Source organism: Python bivittatus, unplaced genomic scaffold (assembly GCF_059951505.1).
Source record: "Python bivittatus isolate LINGU-HERP-01145 unplaced genomic scaffold, Pbiv_v1 ctg000190_np1212, whole genome shotgun sequence".
Lineage (NCBI taxonomy): Eukaryota > Metazoa > Chordata > Lepidosauria > Squamata > Pythonidae > Python > Python bivittatus.
The window spans coordinates 1,808,156-1,827,382 of NW_028277042.1; the positions used below are offsets into that span (position 1 = coordinate 1,808,156).

At 46.2% G+C, this 19,227-nt stretch overlaps 1 protein-coding gene across 5 annotated transcripts in view; it reads right to left on the reverse strand.

Annotated features, from left to right (window-relative positions):
- Positions 1-18,816, reverse strand: part of DOK4 (docking protein 4) — a 59,414-nt gene extending 40,598 nt beyond the window's left edge. The window contains exons 1-2 of one of the 5 annotated variants that reach the window (XM_088135876.1): positions 18,651-18,815; positions 7,684-8,004 (exon numbers count right to left, since the gene is read on the reverse strand). The gene's annotated coding sequence lies outside the window, so the exon portion shown is untranslated. Of the gene's footprint in view, positions 1-7,683; positions 8,005-18,207; positions 18,300-18,650 lie in introns of all 5 variants that reach the window. The other 4 variants (XM_088135877.1, XM_088135878.1, XM_088135875.1 and 1 more) reach the window with 4 other exon arrangements.
- Between the last annotated feature and the right edge of the window lie 411 nt (positions 18,817-19,227).

A 19,227-nucleotide genomic window follows, 5' to 3' on the forward strand; every position in this document is an offset into this window, starting at 1 on the left:
GGCTGTTTTCCTGCAAAGGGACCAGGACGACTGATCCGTGTAAAGGAAAGAATGAATGGGGCCATGTATCGTGAGATTTTGAGTGAACACTTCCTTCCATCAGCAAGGGCATTGAAGATGAAACGTGGCTGGGTCTTTCAGCATGACAATGATCCCAAACACACCGCCCGGGCAACGAAGGAGTGGCTTCGTAAGAAGCATTTCAAGGTCCTGGAGTGGCCTAGCCAGTCTCCAGATCTCAACCCCATGGAAAACCTTTGGAGGGAGTTGAAAGTCTGTGTTGCCCAGCGACAGCCCCAAAACATCACTGCTCTAGAGGAGATCTGCATGGAGGAATGGGCCAAAATACCAGCAACAGTGTGTGAAAACCTTGTGAAGACTTACAGAAAACGTTTGACCTCTGTCATTGCCAACAAAGGATATATAACAAAGTATTGAGATGAACTTTTGATATTGACCAAATACTTATTTTCCACTATGATTTGCAAATAAATTCTTTAAAAATCAGACAATGTGATTTTCTGGATTTTTTCCCCCATTTTGTCTCTCATAGTTGAGGTATACCTATGATGAAAATTACAGGCCTCTCTCATCTTTTTAAGTGGGAGAACTTGCACAATTGGTGGCTGACTAAATAGTTTTTTGCCCCACTGTATATATGACTCTCACCTCTGGGTAGGCTGGGTTGAGAGAGAAAAAGAGACTGATCTTAAGTTACCCAGAAAAGCTGAGTCTAGCCACGGGCTTGGGTCTCTAGGTCCTAGTCCAGGTCTTCAACCATTAACCCACAAGGTGTGAAAATTGTAATCCAACTGCCCAAAAGTTCAAACAAAGCGGAACCCCCCAGATGTGTTAGATCACAATGCTTATAATCAAGAATAGGGAGGGTACCCAGTTGAGTAAACTAGACTAGTCTACCTTTGATTTTCATACCATCTGAAGACTCCAATTTCTTCCCCCGATCTCTATCTACTTATCTGTAGCTAACTATATTCAATCATTTTGGTCTAAAAGATAAAATATTTCACAGAAGCTCTCAGTAATTTGTGGACAGTTCTCTCAAATTAAAACCAAACGACAAAAATTGTACAGTAAAGCAGAACCATGTCAGTGACAACAGAAACATGGTCATTGCAAGAAGATATGTTCAGCCCAAACACTGGATGAACTGGAGGCTTTCGGTTGATGCTGAAATCTATCCAGACTCAGCACCACCATAACTGGGTAAGGGAGGGGATGCCACAACACAGCACTTGGAGCCCTAATGCTTGCTTTCAAGACTGCCAGAATAAATAATGCAAGGAAATCTCAAAGAAAAAGCAAATTTGCAGGCTAAATGAGGGGGGAAGGAGGAAGAAGGTCTGTCTCATACTGATAACAATTTCACAGGCACTTTTGGTGTTCCTGACAGTCACACAAGGAGATTGCACACATATTTGACAAGTGCTGATAGCATTAAATGGTCCAGGTGGATTGGAGTTTCATGATGACCCTGATTGGCTGTTTAAGTGCTGGTAAAACCAGTTTTTCTACCTAGGAAGGTAGAAATCTGAAGCTTTTATATCCCCTACAATCAACTGGTTTTCACTCGTTTTCTCTCCAATTTAAAAAAAATGCAGATGCAATTAACTTGGTGAAATTTCCAAAGCCCTAAATCACAGAATCATTGAATGAAACTTTGAGGTCATTTAATCCAACCTCCCACCCATCCAGGAATCTCCCATTACAGAGTCTCCAAGAGATTGTTATCTGTTAAAACACAGTCAGTTTTAAACAGACTCTGTTTAAAACAATTTCAGTGAAGATGAGCCAGCACCTTCCATGAAAGTCTGTCCCATTATGAAACAGCTCTGGCCATTAGGATATTCTTCTTGATGTCCAACCAACATGTACTTCCTTGTCATTTAAACCCATTGTTTCTTGTCTTGTCTTCTGGAACCATTTCAAACAGTTACGGCTAGCCTTCTGCATGACAGTCCTTCAGATACTTGAAGATAGCTATCATGTCTCCCCACATTTTTTGTTTTGAGCTGCTCTCCTCTGGACATGCTCCAGTTGTCAGTCCTTCCTAAAATGCAGTGCCCAGAACCAGATCCAATATTCTAGGGGTGGTCTTACCAATGCAGAATGGAGAACAACAATAACTTCTCTTGATCCTGGCACTATTGGCGCCGCCTAAAACTGCACTTGCTTTTCTTTCAGTTCCATCAGACAGTAGGCTCACGTCATGTTCAGCTGGTGACCCACCAAGACTCCAAGATCCTTTGGGCATCTATTGCTGCCCAGTATGGTCCCCCCCCCCATATCCCATTCCCTTTATTTTTCTTACTCCATCATAGGACTTCGCATTTGTCCCTATTAAAATTCATCTTGCTAGGTTCTGCTCTATGTTCCTGTTTTTCAGGTTCCTGATGCTGTCCTCTAGGGTGCTTGCCATCCCCCCACCTTTCTGATCTCATCTTCACATGTTCTAACCCTTCAACTCAAGCAATTTACAAATGAGTTGAACAGGAAGAGGCCTAGAATGGAGCCCCGAATGAATGCATTTGTCACTCCCCTTCTGTTTGAGATAGAACCATTGATGTACTTTGCCCCTGGTTGGCTGGCTAAGAGTCCGCGTGGTGAAATGGAGGGTCTCCCCGGGCCAGAGAGGCAGACTGTTGTCCAATGCAGCGGGCTTCACTGGGTTCAACTCCAGAGACTGAAATGTGCACAGGGATAGAAAGAAATACAATTTTGGTCAGAGAAAAACCAACAAAAACTTTTCTGAAAGACTGGAAACCTTATATGGACTTTTTACTGAAAGAAGAAAGAAATGAAATGATTTATGGATTTGAAGTTTAAGAAAGATGTGGATTAAATGAAGGGCTGAAGAGACTTGTATAACATCTAAGAGGGAGGAGAGAGAACAAGATTGCAATTATCTGTTGAAAAGAAGAATGGAAATCATTCATATATTCCTTAACTTTAATTCCCCCCCCCTCTTTTTTAGTTCTTTCTTTCTATTCATTCAGTCATTCATTCGTCTTTTATTCTATGGCAATTTTTTAATAAATATAAATTTTTAAAAAAGGAATAGCATTTGTGAATGGGCACGAGAACATCCTCAATCATGGCTTAACATTTAAAAAATTCTGTGCATCAAGGGGGAAGATAGGAGGGGCTTTACATGTCCGTGTCTTTGGTGGTGTCCACATCATCATGCTTTTCAAAAATAGTGAGCATCTGTAACTATGCTCATGACTAGGCATTCACATTTTGCTGTTCCCATGATCACCTGTCCCTCTGGTCGGTCATTTGGAGCAATCCTGAACATGGAACTTGAGCTTCAGGTCCAGCCCCAATGGCAGGACCTCTTAAGAGGATACATCTCCAGGTTTCTGGATCTAAAGGCTATTCAGAGTTGGACCTTTGCAGCTCTGTCCTGTGTCCTTCGGAGGCCCCTCTGATTATAAATGCTGAATTCTGAAAGCAGTTTCCAACCTTTCGTGGTGGGAACCAGGTGTAAATGCAGCATAAACCCTAAAGTTAAAAAGAGAGATTCCCCCATTTGTCCATTGTCCGACTCACCTTGGCCCATGTGGCTATCAAGTATGTGCCTCTCAGCCCCCTCGCCAATATTATGTATAGCCACTCAAAAGTAACCAACTCCTGGGTTAGTTCCTCCTTGCAGATATTTCTCTGAATATGACTGGCATCTGAATGTATAACGCTGCTGGTGAGGGAATATGAAAGCTCCATCAGTGGTACTTGATCTTTGATCTCCCCTTTACCAATACAAATCCAACAATAAAGGATGTGCATCCATCTGGCCTAAAAAAATAACAGATGTAGAAAAAGAAATCAAACAGACAGAGGTTATAGAAAGGGATCTTGGCACTGGAATTGATCACAAGTGAACTAGGAACCAGCGGTGGGACAAGACTGCTGAAAAGGTAAATTTTGGGCTGTATAAGGAATGTAGATTCCAAATCATGGGAAACAATCATTTCACTTGATTCTCCATTGATCAGATCCTACCGTGAGATTTAGAGCCCCAGGTTTTAATCAGAATTTAGGCAAATTAGAACGAGAAATGAAGATGACCAGGGATGGGAAACAAAGGCTTACAAGGAAAAATTGAACTGGGTGTGGAGAAAAGAGAGTGGGACGATTCATAGCGCTTCTCAAGCTGCTCAAGATCAAGATCTGTTTTCTATTGTCCCAGAATTCAGGACATGGAAGACTGGATTTAAGTTACAGGAAGGCAAATGTCGACTGAATGTTAAGAAAAACATCCTAACAGGAAGAGCAGCTCCTTGGTGGAACCAGGGAGATGTGGGGTCTTCTTCTTCCCTGTCCGAGCAGAGACTAAACAGCCATCTGCTGGGGATGCTTTAATTGGGATTTTGGCACCGAGCAGAAAGCTGGCCTCCAGGGCTTTCCAATTCTAAGATTCTCTGGGTCATATTACGACTGTCTAGATCAATCTGGGCCGATCAGACGACAGGAAAACCATGAAGAGGAGGGGGCTGCAGCTATTTTTCTTCAGATGGTGAATGGCAGAGAGGCACCTTTTTGCAAGAGTCTCAGGCAGGATTCCAGAGCAGTGGTGATGATCTATACATATGGCCAAGGCACCACACAGTGGCTGAGAAACCAAAGACATTTGTGGTTGGAAACTTGCCCTCGAGGAGGAGGAGGAGGAGGAGGAGGAGGAGGAACAACTGTTTAGAGTGCTCCCATCAGCCAAATGAAAATAGAAATGAAAGTCATCCAGGCTGTTATAAAGGTTAAAACAAAAACAGGGAGAGGAGAGGAGCAAGGACTTCTGGGCTAGGAGACCCAATATTTCAGTATAATCCAGGCTTTGGATCTGGAAGTCCCCGTTCGGATCTGAACTCTGCCATGTTGTGATGCTGAGGTTCTCCTGGAAAGAAAGGAGCTCTGAAATGGAGCAGTGATTATTAGGATTGTACAATATTTTGGAATTGATTCCAAAAAAATACTTTGGAGTGTGTGAGATCACAAATATAGCACCTGCAGCAACTAATTAAAGCAGCTGCATCTGCTTCCAGGTCTATGTGATGGAGTCTTCAGCAGCAGTCCAAGATGGTCTCATTCGTTTTGCAGACCCCAGCCTCCCCAAAGAAAGACTTTGGCAGCCAAAGGATTGCCCAGCCCTGTTTTAAAGAAACCATCTGCCACAGCTCAAGCCATTATTAACATGTCTTAAAAGGAAGCAATGAGGCAGAGGGCGAGGAGCCACCAGAAGTGTGGTTAAAACCTAACCAGAGTAAACATGCTCTATGAATGCTGACCGCAGGTCTTTAACTAACCTGATGGAACACACTGTGCAGAGGTACCTAGTGTCTTAGCATCTGTGTGAACCAGGTCATCGCATTATGCCAGAACAGGAGTTGTTTGGACCTGGCATGCTGTGGGACCACAGCTGTTTGGTCCCTTTGTGCTGCCTGAGGCAGAAGTAAAAGGATGCAGCAAGGGCCCATGGGGGACATCCTGAAGGGCTCTAGCAGTTGTCCAATGCTGTTGGTTACAGGTGCCAGAGTTTCAGGTCAACGGTGGAGGCAGAAACTCCCTTGAAGCCCAGCAGTCACAGAATGCCTGGATTCACACCACTTGTTGGATGGTGTGAAAATGGAGATGGGTCCTTTACAGTGGTGTTTCTCCACCTTGGCAACTTTAAGATGTGTGGACTTCAACTTCCAGAATTCCCTGGCCAGCATGCCAGAATCCTCGGAGTTGAAGTCCACACATTGCCAAGGTGGAGAAACAGTTGAGAACACCATGGGAACCCTTGTTGATTAGCAAGTTGGGTGAACCAAGTCATCGCTTGAAGTCAAACTCAGATTTCTTTGGGCACAGCATGTTGTGTGTACACCCAGCCACACCTCGAGTCCTTTCATCTGCCTGGGCCAAATCCCTAGCAAGGGCTCCCCAAGAAACCCACCATTTCTCAGTTTGGAGCCTGTAACCTTGCACCCGTAATTCCTGGCTCTCTGGCACCCACCAGCTGCTTCCTTTTTCTCCCAAAAAGTGAGTGGTTTTAAGAGCCAGGGACAGCCACCACCTCTCCCCCCCTCCTGGATGCCACCTTGCATGTCACCTCCATCCACACACCAGCCCAGCTACAGTCTTGCGGTGCACAGACAGTTGCAGAGTCTCCAAATGAAATAATTCATGCAGGATCATCGTACAAAACCCGACAGATTCACTTCAAAGCAAGCCTCTTTGCTTCATGCACTTGCAAACAACAGGCACCTCAGGAATGCCTGATCCGTGATGCCTGTGGGCCCAACTGGGATGGCTAAGGACTGCCTCTGTTGAAGCTGGGTTCCTGGGGACAACATGTTTGTGCAATTCTCTTGGCAACAATACTGAAGTGGTTTATGTATTACAATTATTTACGCCTTTACTACAGACCATGTAGTATGTATACCCCTCCCCTGTCCAACAGACTCTGGGTGGCCACAGCCTTCTTCTGAGATGTCGTTTCAAACTCCCACCCTAGCAATTCAGGTCAGGGATCTCCTGATGGTCTCTCATCCATGCATCCACCCACATCCAACTCCAGATAGCTTCGCTGAAGCTTAGCCAAGATCAGCTAATCCTCTATGAAGGAGCAGGATGCTCACAAACTGATCCCAGGGCTGCCTGCTGTGTACAGTTGTAGAATATTATGCTGCAGATTCATCGGGACCACACCTTACACAAGCCTTGGTGAAATGAACCACGGCGTGCAAGAGGACGCATGTGCGTTCCACAATTTCATTCCCCTGGATCCAGACAAGGGTTCTTCTTCTTGACGTCTGTTTTGTGGTTGCTGTTGTTGTTTGGGGTACACTAGGTGGATTACCCGTCCCCTCCCTAGCTCTGCTATTTTTATTTATTTGTTTCACTTATTTATAGCACTTTTAGACTGTGTTAAAGGGCAGAAATGCTCAGGGGGCAGCAAATGTAACACTAAAGCAACAAATGTTAATGTAATCTACAAAGCCCAGCACTGAAAATACCACACCAGAGCATTAAAAGCAGAAAACCCTAGAAGTAGATCATTTAGGTATACTGTAGTCCAGTGTTTCTCAGCTTCAGCAGCTTTAAAATGTGTGGACTTCAACTCCCTGCTGCTGGCTAGGGAATTCTGGGAGTTGAAGTCCACACATTTTAAAATAGCTAAGGCTGAGAAACACTGCTGTAGTCTAACACCTGTTCAGTATATGAATCCCTATTAAATCCAGAAAAAATGACACTCTACTATTTATCCAGAAGACCTTCTGGAGCAGAAGAGTCCATTTTGGAGCCATTCTCTTCCTTTTCTGATTTCCCCATCATCTGACCCACACAGGATGATATACGCAGTAGTAATATGACCTAGAGAATCCTAGAGTTGGAACAGACTCCCAAACTAGCCAGCCCAACCCTCTCCTGAGTGCAGAAATCCATTTTTAAAGCATTCCAGCCAGCCAGTTGTGCAGCTTCCTCTATGGAGCGATGAAGAGGAGCCCAACACTTCTCTAGGTCATGGGTTCCACTGTCAAACTGCCTTCACTGCTAGGACATTCTTCCCAACAGAACTGGCCTTCAAAAACAGAAAATATGACCTTTTCCTTCCAAGCCCTAAAGGTTGTTCTTGTAAGATGGAATCAGGGAATGCTACAGTTGGAAGAGGCTATAAAGGCTCACCTCCTGTTCAAAGCATTCAAGTAGATGGTTGTCCAGACTCTGCTTGAAGACTATCAACGAACGGAAGCCCACCAACATCTCCAGGTTACTGGTGGCGCTGCCCCACTGCCCTTCCTGTTGGAATTTATTTTTTCACATTCAGTCAGACTCTACTTCCCTGTAAATGAAGACCATCATTCCAAGAGCTGCATTGGAAGCTGACAGAGCCTTCTGGGTCCTGGTCTTCTTCTGTGTGACACCATTTTGGTATCTGAGGAATGCAGTCACACAGATTCCAACTGAAGATCCAAAGCTGGCCAGTAAAACTCAATAGCAGAGAAGCTTGAAGAAAAAAAGACTTAGTTTGCACAATGAGAAACGCCATGTTTTGTCTAATCTTGGTTTCAGGAATCCATAATTGACCAGGCCTACCCACTACCCTGTCATAAGCTATTATTTCTAATCTACAATAGCTGAGTTCACACAGCCCCATAAACAAAACATTAAAAAACAACTTTTAAACAGCATGGTGTGCAACCCCCAAGCCTTTATCTCCTTAGGATCAGAAAAGTAAAGTTTTAGGATTGCAACTTGCAAGCCAACGGTTCCCGGGAGGTGTTCCATAAGCCAGAGGGGGTTTTGCAAGAGAAATCTATTTTTGGAGAAGAAAACTCATACAGTAATTTCTCCTTTCTAGTAAACCAATCTATACGGACCTTCTCGCACCCCATTAACAGTGTCCAGATCACCCCTGCAATCCTAACTGTTCCAATGGGTTGTCTATATACGTGAGCAGGACAGTATTTTAAGGGGGCTGATGGGCTGATGTATGTAATCTGCCCCCCTCTTCTTAGGAAACAGGCACCTCCTTCATGTCAACCCTACCTGAGCATGGAATTAATCAACGAAGAACAAGGCTAGTTTGGTTATGCAAACACCTCTCCTCCAAGATAGAAGGAGTAGCATTATGAAATTTATACAACATCGCCATGGTGTGGCTTAAAATGAAAGGACTGGGTTTTGGGGAATCCAGATCAGTGGGATAAGACCATTTAATTCATTATGAGCTGCAGTCTTTTAGGTATGGATTTTCCTGGCGTTGAAACCTTGAAATGCTCTAGAGTGGTGTGTCTCAACCTTAGCAACTTTAAGATATGTGGACTTCAATGCATGACTGGCTGGGGAATTCTGGGAGTTGAAGTCCACACATCTTAAAGTTGCTAAGGCTGAGAAACACTGCTCTAGAACAAAGTTTCTAAAACTTGACAACTTTAAGATGTGTGGACTTCAACTTCCAGAATTCTCCAACCAATCTGAGTCCGGACGTGCAAGATTCATAATCCATTTGTCCTCCTGAAGCACCCCCAAATTTAAGGAAGGACACCAGCAGCCCTTGAGCTGCTCATTTTAGTAGGGAAAAGGTTGGAAAAGTAGAAGAGAGGAGGAGGGTGTGTGTGTTTCCTTTCTCTTTTCCTTTCCCTGCAAAACACAGCATAACTCTGCATTCCTCCTTCAGATCTCCCATCTCCTGGATTGTTCTTGGAGGCCCTCATAGGAGACACGACCATCAGCAGAACTGCAAACACCTCTGTTGGCTTGCTTGTACTGGCCACAGCTTCTCCATTTCAGCTCCCACCCGTCTCCCCCTCCCTATGGCGTCCCCCAAATTCTTGCTTACGGAAAACTGACATGTTGTAAAGAGTAAAACTTTTCCAGAAGAATGGAATTGGCTCTCGTTCCAACGCAATTAGGAAGAAAACAGCTCATTAAAAGCAAGCCTGCAGATACTTCTCTTCTGGGAACAGAATGGAACAATTTGACTTAGAACAAGATTAAACCCTCTTTACTTCATCGGAGGCTATTTCGCTTGGAGCCAATGTGGTAACAGACCTACAAAACCTGTATTTACCAAAACCACCTTTTGTACCTTCTGCAGGGCCGGGCAAGCTTCTGGAGCTACACAAAACCCTTTGTCCCACTTGCTCTCTGGTTTGCTTTCCCAAAGCTTACAAAGGACCGGGGACTGAGTACTGAAAAACTGCATTCTCCCAGTCTGAGTGGCCAGCCCGACAGGCATTTGCGGTGGCTACGATTTCCATTCCACAGAAAAATGGATGCTTCCCATTATAGCTGTATAAAGAAGGAAGCTAAGACCAAGAGAGAAGCAGCAGAAATGCTTCGCCACCTTATTTACTAACGCTGGGCAAAAAGTAGCTAAAACATCTCCTAAGAAGCAGCCTGTCCCAACATGCTCAGAGGCACTCTTGTTCCCCATCTCCTAGAGTTGAGAAGACTGCAACTGATTTCAGAACTGGTAACTGTTTTCCCAACTGATGAAGACAAAGGGGAGGCAGCAGAAACCCTTGCGTCATTTTATCGTTTTTCTCACTACCACAGTCCAAGGCTTACTTAATCTGTCCTCTTAACCTCTCATTCCTATCATTTCTTTTTAACTCAGGCCAAAATTCACCTTGGAGAACAATGTCTCCTTTAGGAAGAGCAGCCCAGGGCCGAGGCGTAAGACAGCGACGCACGTGCTCACGTTTAACTTAACCACGATCAACTGAATTAAGCCCATTTTCTGGGACTCCACAACACACCGAATGAAAGACAATGTCACAACTGTTTAAGTAACTGAGAAGATATTGAAAAACTCTACCCTCCATGACATTTTAGATCTGATGTATATTCTATGAATTATGATGATGATGATTTAGATTTATTTTAGCTGCCCACTCAATAAGACATCTTGGCAAAATTGCAAGGTTTTTTTTTTTCTCTACTGAATTTTGAATGTGAGAATTGTGATAAACCGTCAAGATAAGACTTATCAGTCTACCTTTGACTATCCAATCAAGAGACGCACATCTGTCAGCTTTACTGCACAAAGAATCCAGGGAAGATGAGAGTTTTCTACAGCGTCCCGCTTCTCAGAAACAGAGCCTTCTTTGACATAAATGGTTCAGGAAGGGATGGAGAACTTTTTGATGGCTGCCGGGCTGGACCTATGATTTTGTGGGTGGCCAACAGCCACTATGGATGGCAGATGATGCCAAAAGTCAAGTTTTCTTAATTTTTTCCCCTTGAGTTTGGAGCCATGGGGTTCCTTTGCCTACATTATGTTTTGTGTTTCCTGTCTCCAAGTGGCAAGAACCCATATCAATATTAGTTCCATAATCCACCCCAAAATGGATACAGATGATTTCAGGTTACCCACCGTGGTTGAGGGTTACATTTTAAACCCTTTTCTTTGTAGGGTCTTCAGTTCAAAACCTGGCTGTTTCCAAAAGCTCCAGGAAACTATCCATGGAAGAGACGACAAGGGCCAATGTTTCAATGGCTCAGAAAAATACTTTCCATCCAGTCAGGGAAAGCAACATCTACAACTTTTTCCCTCTCTGGTCCTTCACAATGTTTTTTGTTTTACCATCCACAATCGCTAAAAATATTATTTTGCCATTTTCTCATGGCTGCCCTCAGAATGTGGTTTTACGGCCTATCTCTTTAAGTTTCGCAAGCCCGCAAAAATTAAAACATTCATAATAAATTTCAGCTTTACAGCCTATCTGTTTAAGTTCTGCGAGCCTGCAAAAATTAAAACATTCGTCAAAGGCAACGTGCTGCACATCAGTGAACGGTGCACAAAGAGAAAAGATACAGCGTGTGGCCAGAAGCAGGAAGTCCCCTCTTTTCACCTGGCGCTTAAAGCAGCTGCAGTGTTTGTGAGAGTTGCACATTCTTACATTGTCTGCAGGACAAGCTCTTTCAAAAGTGCCCCGCGGGGTTAAGAAATAACCCCGAAAGACAAAGCAAAGAAAGAGGAGGCTATCTTATCTGCTCCCCGCCAGCAGCAATGCCATCTCCAGGGGAGGGGGCATACGCATTCCTCTTGCGTCCCCCCCTTGATCTTATCAGCTCCCCCTTGCTTGGCCTAGGAAAAACAGCTGTCTTCAGCTCAGCTCTGGCAGCCCTTATCGGTGGGGCAGGCGTGCCATGCCCCCTTACAATGCACAATTCAACCTGGGGGGTTATCGGTGTCTCTAGGGTGGGGAGGGGGAGACAACCCCAGGCCCCCATCTCCCCAAATGGAAAGGAATTTATTCTGCGCCCTTGGGCGAAAATCTTTCCCTCTTGTATGTTTGACTCACATACACGTAAACACACACGCGCACACAGACACACACACACACCACCTACAAGCATACCAACTGAAGGCATGGAAGGTGGAGAAATCTCAAGGGCCTACTGTTTTGATACTGACACCTAAGCAGAATCCCACTTTTTTTCTTCCTCTGAAACATTTGAATTTGGGTCCTTGGGAGCTCTGAAATGATTTTCCAGCTAAATAAATTACACAAAGCAAGCATTTACGTTATAGTGTGTCAGTCAGCAGAGGTTTTGCAGTGCCTGCTAGGGACTAGGCAGAACCAATAAACCAAGATTGGATCCTGATCAAACAGAAATCTGGAGGGTGGGCTGTTGGAATGATTATCTTCACCGCCAAAGGAAGCCCCTCATGCTATGTTCTCCTGGGCCTGGACGCCAGCAATGGCCGTTCTTGGTAAAAAAAAAGTTTTGCCAGAGGAAGCCCGTATTGGTAACCTCACGCTTCAATTCCTGCAATGCGTTCCATTTATTCACGATCCAGAATTTGCGCACAATCCAGAATTTGCATCTACTGCCAAATGCAGCAACAATAAAATGTGTTTCCATGACACTACAGGTAGTCCTCGCTTAATGACCATTGTGGTCCTTGCATTTACAACCATTGCAATGCCCCCACAGTCGCATGATCGTGATCCGGGCACTTGGCAACCAGCTCACACTTATGACAATTGCAGAGTCCTAGGGTCATGCGATCACCATTTGTGACCTTCCCAGCTGGCTTCCAGCAAGCAGAATCAACGGGGAACCATGTGATTCGCTTAACAACTGCATCATTCACTTAACGACCAGCGCAAAGAATGTCATTAAATTGGGTGTGGTCACATGATGCCTTGCTTAATAACCACCCCACTTAACAACCAATTTTCCAGTCCCTATTGTGATCATTAAGCAAGGACTACCTGTATTGTCAAAAGAACTCTGCTTCCAATCAATTTGTCACCAATCTGAAAAACATGAGTGCAAACAAAGCTATATGTGTGTGTACACACACACACACACACACACACACACACACTGTGCCCCATTAAGATCTGCTGGAGCCTTCAAATCTGTTGTTGGAGACCCAGCTGCTCGGGTCCCATCCTGTGGACGTTTACTTGGCACCAGCCCAAAGGTCCTTGACTTCATCCTTGAGAATAAAGTCAGGCCAGCATCGTAATCAAGGTGCAAGCTGAAAATGCTTTCTTTGCTTCAGGATCTGACCATTCTACCCAATTTCTGTTATTTTATGTGTTTTAATCTTTATTTTATACTGGGGAGTGGGGGAGAGGTATAAAAGGCCACAGAATCAGGAGTCTGGTAGCACCTTTTCCGACTAATAAACATTATTAAAGCTCACAAAAGCTTCTGCCTTTTAATAACGTTTATTAGTCGGAAAAGGTGCCACCAGACCCCTGATTTTTTGCCTTCGTAGACCAACACGGCTCTCCTCCTACAACAGGTCACAGAGAAATTGTTTAAGGAAATAACTACAGAATGCAAGTTGAACTGAATGAACAGAAAAGCAGGAGACAAATCAAATTATTACTATTAATAATAGCAACGACTGTCCTGCTTTCTATCAGCACGTAACATAACCCGCTGTCCCTTAGTCTCATCGCTGGCTTTAAAAATGAGGGCCAGTTGAAGTCCAAACCCTTCCAGGATTGGTTTTTCAGCTCCTGCGGTTGTACCTTATACACTAACATCATAAATGAATCTTGGCCGTGCTCTGCAAATCAGCAGTTAATCTTGAAAAATGATTTCTTTTTCCTTTCTATTTGACCCCCTCCCAACAAAAATAAAGCAAAAAAAGGAAGAATGAGCAGATAAAATCATGGATAAAAATCTTCAATCTCATATAATGAGGGCTACCAGCAGTTTCCAAGGCCAATTTAAAAGACAGTATATGAACAATTCAATGCCAGCTGAAAGAGAAATGCATACACGCTAAGGTAAGAGATTTAAGTTAGAAAATAACCAGAGCCCCTCCTGACATTATTTGATACTCATAACACATTTGCATTAGACCCCGATAGGTAAAAAAGGGCCTAGATAGGACCCTGCATTTTCCCAGCAGCCAAATCTTATCAATTTAAAGTGCAAGAAAATCGATGGTTCACCACGACTCTCACCCTGCTAATTGCACAATCCTCGCCCAGCAATTTTTCTGTTTCAGCCACAGTCTGTCACTGCCAGTTCTAACTCCAGAGTTGCTATCACAACCGGCGCCACTGAAAAGTGAGCTTTACCAAGCCACCCCATGGTAATTATGTCCTTGCTGTACAAACACGGCTGGCACCAGACACATCACCATTTGGGAGTTATTTCCAAGAGGGAAGCAGGACCAGCTTCTGAGAAAGAGGAGGGGTGGTGGTTTGCTAAACAGTCTATTGCAGTGTTTCTCAACCTTGGCAACTTTAAGATGAGTGGACTTCAACTCCCAGAATTCCCCAGCCAGCGTTCTGGGAGTTGAACTCCACTCATCTTAAAGTTGCCACGGTTGAGAAACACTGGTCTACTGTATGTGTAAGGCAAACAGCCCCCTTCCAGACTTGTTCCCTATCCCCCCAACCAATAAGAACTGTCATTATACTGTATCATGCAAGAAAGTTGGGCAAATCATAAACCACGTTCCACTTCCAGGAAACGGAGCTCTCCAAGACCAAGGCAGCAACGTGGCATGCTGGAAAACCAAAATTTGCCATCTGACTAGGATTCCCAAATGGTTGTAGCTGAGTTCAGCTCCAAGCCAGCCCCCAGCAACTTGATGCCCTCCCAACAGTTTGGAATATAAGTTGCATAATTCTCAGGTGGCGCAGCCAAGAGGGGACACCAGCTTGGCAAAGGCGGGCTGAGACCTCGGCATCCGTAAGGCAGATGCACGCCATTAAGAGGATCGGAAAGGAGTCCAGGTATAGTTAAAGGTAGAGTCTTCTACAAGTGCAGCCTGTTTATTGGACACTTTCCAGACCCAGGCACGTAGTTTCCTGGACAGTGACACGGAAAAGGAATGCCATTGTCAAAACATTGCAGGATGCGTTCCAATTTTCCGGTCTAGCTTCCAGCCTGGGGACTTTCTGGTAGTCCCCCTCCAAACATAAGCCAGGTCTGATCTTGCTTAGCTTCTTCAAACTCAGCCAAGCCTACCTAGATACTAGCATCGTATGGACCCTTTGCCCTTGGGAACCTGAAAAATACTGTCACGGAAATGTTGCTGTTTGCAAAGCCTACGCTGCTTGGAGATCTTCATCTGAAAGCATCAAAGCCAAAGGGTTTTTCCACCATCCCAGGTAGCCGGGCATCCCTGCACACAGAGTAGTTTCAGTGCCCGGCAGAGAAATGTTGTTGGCTTTTTCTCCAGTCATTGTCATTCTGTTGGAGAGACTTTCCTCCTGAACGTCATCCAAAAAATTTGAATGAAATCCTCATGGATGGAGGAAGGGGCCTATGCAATGGGGAGGCCAAGAGATGTGCAGTTTTGCATATTCCCCTTAAATCCCAAGAAAAACATCAGGAGGCACACCTCTGACTGCAGGAGAGGACAGGGTAGATAGGCCACTTAGTTCAGAAACTTTTCAAGACCGTAAAATGAGGCCTGAGGGGAGATCAGGGTAAGGACCCACCCTGTCCATCCTGCTGTGCCCCACAGCAGCCAAGGAAATCCCAGAAGCCCCCAAGTGGGGATTGGAGGGCAACTGCCTTCTTCACTGGGGCTCTCCAGGGGCAATTGATATGCTTCAGGAAAAAAAGCAGGCATCAAGACAAGTTACTGTTAATAGTTAGATTGGTGTTTCTCAACCTTGGCAACTCTGAGATGTCTGGACTTCAACTCCCAGAATTCTGGGGAGTTGAAGTCCAGACATCTCAGAGTTGCCAAGGTTGAGAAACACTGGGCTCGATGACCCTCCCTGAACTTCTCTAGCCTTCCTTTAAAACTACCTAGATTGTAGTTGGGTACACATCCAGGGGCAAGAGAATTCCTACAGTAACTTAGGGCCTTCCTTGACTAGTTCTGAATATTTAGCTTCACAAAGGCTTAATGCTGCAAGAGATGTAGAAAACCCTCTTTCTCCCCATTTCCTTCTCTTGGATGGGATTCTCTGTATTTTCTCACCCTGATTTCTAAAGGGTCTCCATGCTTCCTTTGTAGGATGGCTGTTTTAGTCCCCTTATCTATTGGGTTGCTCCTTCACATTGTTTTAATATTACGCACAGCGTTCCCAGTTCCAACACATCGAAGCTTTACACGCTATAAAGCAGCTTACTTTTCACACCTTTCTATAAGTCTTCCCAGCATGGACTGTCCTTTTTTCAGAGCTTCTGCGCAACTGGGCAGACATTTTCTTTGGTCGCTCCACCAGAACGCTTCCTTTCTCAACCAGGAACTGCCAACTCAGACCCCATTAGTGTATCTGGTGATTGCTTCCTCCGATGCACTCCTCTTAGCACTCTCCTTTGACCTACATTCGCCACTTCAAAGCTCTTTTCAAGCTCTTCACAACCCTGTTTTGATTTTACCATCCTGAATAATTTGCTGCCACAGGCAAAGCGGGCCACTTCCGCTGCTCACACCAAACTCCAAGTCATTTGCAACACATCCCGTTGCACAAATCCCAGTGCAGATCTTAGAGAGATGCCTCTCACAAGTTGGCTCCCCATGCATTAACCTGCTTCCTATTTGCAAGACTGTAGCACAATGCACCCAAACCTTGGACTCCCGAAAAACTATTTCCAGATACAGTGCAGCCCACCTCTGCTGTCTCTCTAACCCTGAAGAGCACAGCCATATCTTTGGAAAGCATTTGTGGCACTGAAGAGCAGCCTCCTCCTAAAATGTAAAGTACAATGAAGTTTCAGCTAAGGCCACAGAGAGAGGTCATCATTTCTGTAGGCCACTGATGTTGGACACCACAATGAAGAAGGTCACAGCAATATCCAAACTCTTCTGGGCAAGACAAGAGGCAGCATCTGGGTGAGAAATCCCCCTTCCAGCCACCCACTCATAATCTGGGGTGCTGGTGTCACCACTCATATTACTTGACTCCTCTGAAGAGATGTTTCTTTCCCAAAGACCTCCTGATCTGGGAATAAGCTCTCCAGGGACCAAGAGCCCATCAAATGAGAGGAGAAAATAAGAGGCCAGTATCCTCCTTGAGATATTTTCTCCTACATTTCCTCTTCACCCATGACTTTATCTACTTATCTTCATTCTCTGACCACAACAGGCCCTTGAATCCAGAGAAAAATTGTGGTAGTCTGGGATGAGTTTTCCGTCAGACATTGTCCTCCAATCATAGACCTTCAAGATTATGGATGGAAAACTTCCAAGTTCTCACTCAGAAACTAAGTCACCCAAGCAAGCTGCTCCCTATTGCTGGCTGATGCCCCGAATCTCCGTTTCTTTTCCCCCTTAATCAGCAACGTAACTTCACTGTTTGATGTAAATACTTACTACATTATGTATCAGGACATCTTTTATGGACTTTACTATATTAGGTTACAGCCACACGGCCTCTGACGTGCTGAGGGTCATCGAGCCCAGTGTTTCTCAACCTTGGCAACTCTGAGATGTCTGGACTTCCCCTTGGGAGGAGGGCAGGTTTCAGACCTGAAAGGTACGCCATTTTTCCTCCTGTCCCAAACTGAGCCAGGTGCAAAGTGGCAATTATAGCAGAGAATCAAACATGGGCTGCTTCTCCCCCGCCCCGCCCCAGACAGCTCACCCAAGGAGTTTGTTTTCAGAGGAAGAAGGACACATCCCTGATCCTTCCAACACGTCTTCATTAAAAAGCATGCTCATGTGCCTCGAATGCTTCTGAGTTGCTAAAACTCTCCCACCTGGATTTACAGGTGATCTTGTTACCTCTTCCTCACCCCTGGCCTAATCAGCCACCTTATGAAACCTTCGAGTGATCTAATACTGGCTTTTCTCGAGGCTTTGTGAAAAACTCCTAAATTCTTCTGGAACGAAAAGGAAAGAAGGGCTGCATTTCACAGCAGCTTAAAAGCGCTCAGGTTATTGAGCGCACAACCTCTGATCCTGGATTCTTATTCCCTCCTTCCTAAACATCTTCCCGGACATCAGCCACCATCGTTCACCACTCCCTTTATAAACTGAGAACCTCTGCCTAAAAGCAGGGGGCTGATCCTAGCCCACCACCCAGGGATGTTGTGAAAGTAGACATCGCTTTATTCTCTGTGGTGCCAAGAGGCATAGCAGAGCGGTAACAGGCAGAACAGCAAGAACGGGTGATGGTTGCCAAAGGTTTGGGGTCAAGGCTGCTCGGAGTCTTGGGAGGATTTAGAAAAGCAGGATAAAAAGAAAATTAAATACACACTGGTGCAAGTCCAAGCGCCTCAAGACTGGGGTGTTGCACCAAGAAAGTAAAAACTCACTCCCTTCTCTGTGCAGAAGGATGCTCTCTTAGGGTGCACAGTAACTTCACTCTTCACATGACGCTGACATTTTTCCCAGTAAGGAGCATAGGCTGGAATAAGAGAGAAGCCCATTGGTTTCTGCCTGCACAGGGAGACTACGATCCAGCCAGCATTCCTACACATGCAAAGAAATCACCCCCCCTCCGCCAAGGCTTCACGGGATGGTCTGGTTCACACGACGTGCACCAGACCATCCCGTGAAGCCTCGGCGAGGGTGGTTTTTTGGGGGGGAGCATCACTTGTGCTGCGAACACCCCTCGGTTTTGGTTAACCCGTGTTGGGCGTGCTGGGCGAAGCCAGCCACGGAGATAAGCTCCCGAAGTTGGCTCCATCTTGGGCAGGTTGGGGTTCAGGGAAGGGCCGCGGGGCCCTTCTCCCCTGGCCAAAGCGCCTGGGCTTACCTGCCTCCGTCCGGGAGCCTCGCCTCGCCGCGCCTCGCCGGTACCCAAGAACCGCCCGGCCAGAGCGCGCTGCCCGGCGGGCGCCTCGGCTTCCTCGCCCGGCTTCGGGGCTGCAGCCAGCCGAGCCTGGCGCCAGGGCGGGCGCCGAGTGACCCAGCGTTGGCGGCGGCGGCGCTCGCTCCTCCTCGCCTGCGAAAGCCGCTCGCTCGCCTCGGAGCTGCCCAGCCCAGGCACGTCGGAACACGCCCCTAGGAAGCGGAGGGCGGGCTCCCCGGGCTCGCCCCGTCGCAGGGGCTGCCGCGGCTTTCGCCAAAGGAGGGGCCGCGGGTGGCGAGGGGAGGAGCGGACCCCCCTCCAGCTGAACCCAGGGCACGGGATGGAGACGGAAGGGGGGCTGATGTCGGGGTGGCCCGGACCCCGGGCCGGAGGAGCGGGCGGGAGTGCTGCAGGGAGCCTCCGGCGGCAGCGCAGTCTACCTCTGCCGGGCGGGGACTGGGAGGGCACGCGCTCGCGGAAGATCCCTGGCCTGACCCGAAGCGCCCAGGTGAGCCTCGGCCGGCCCAGCCCGGAAGCGGGG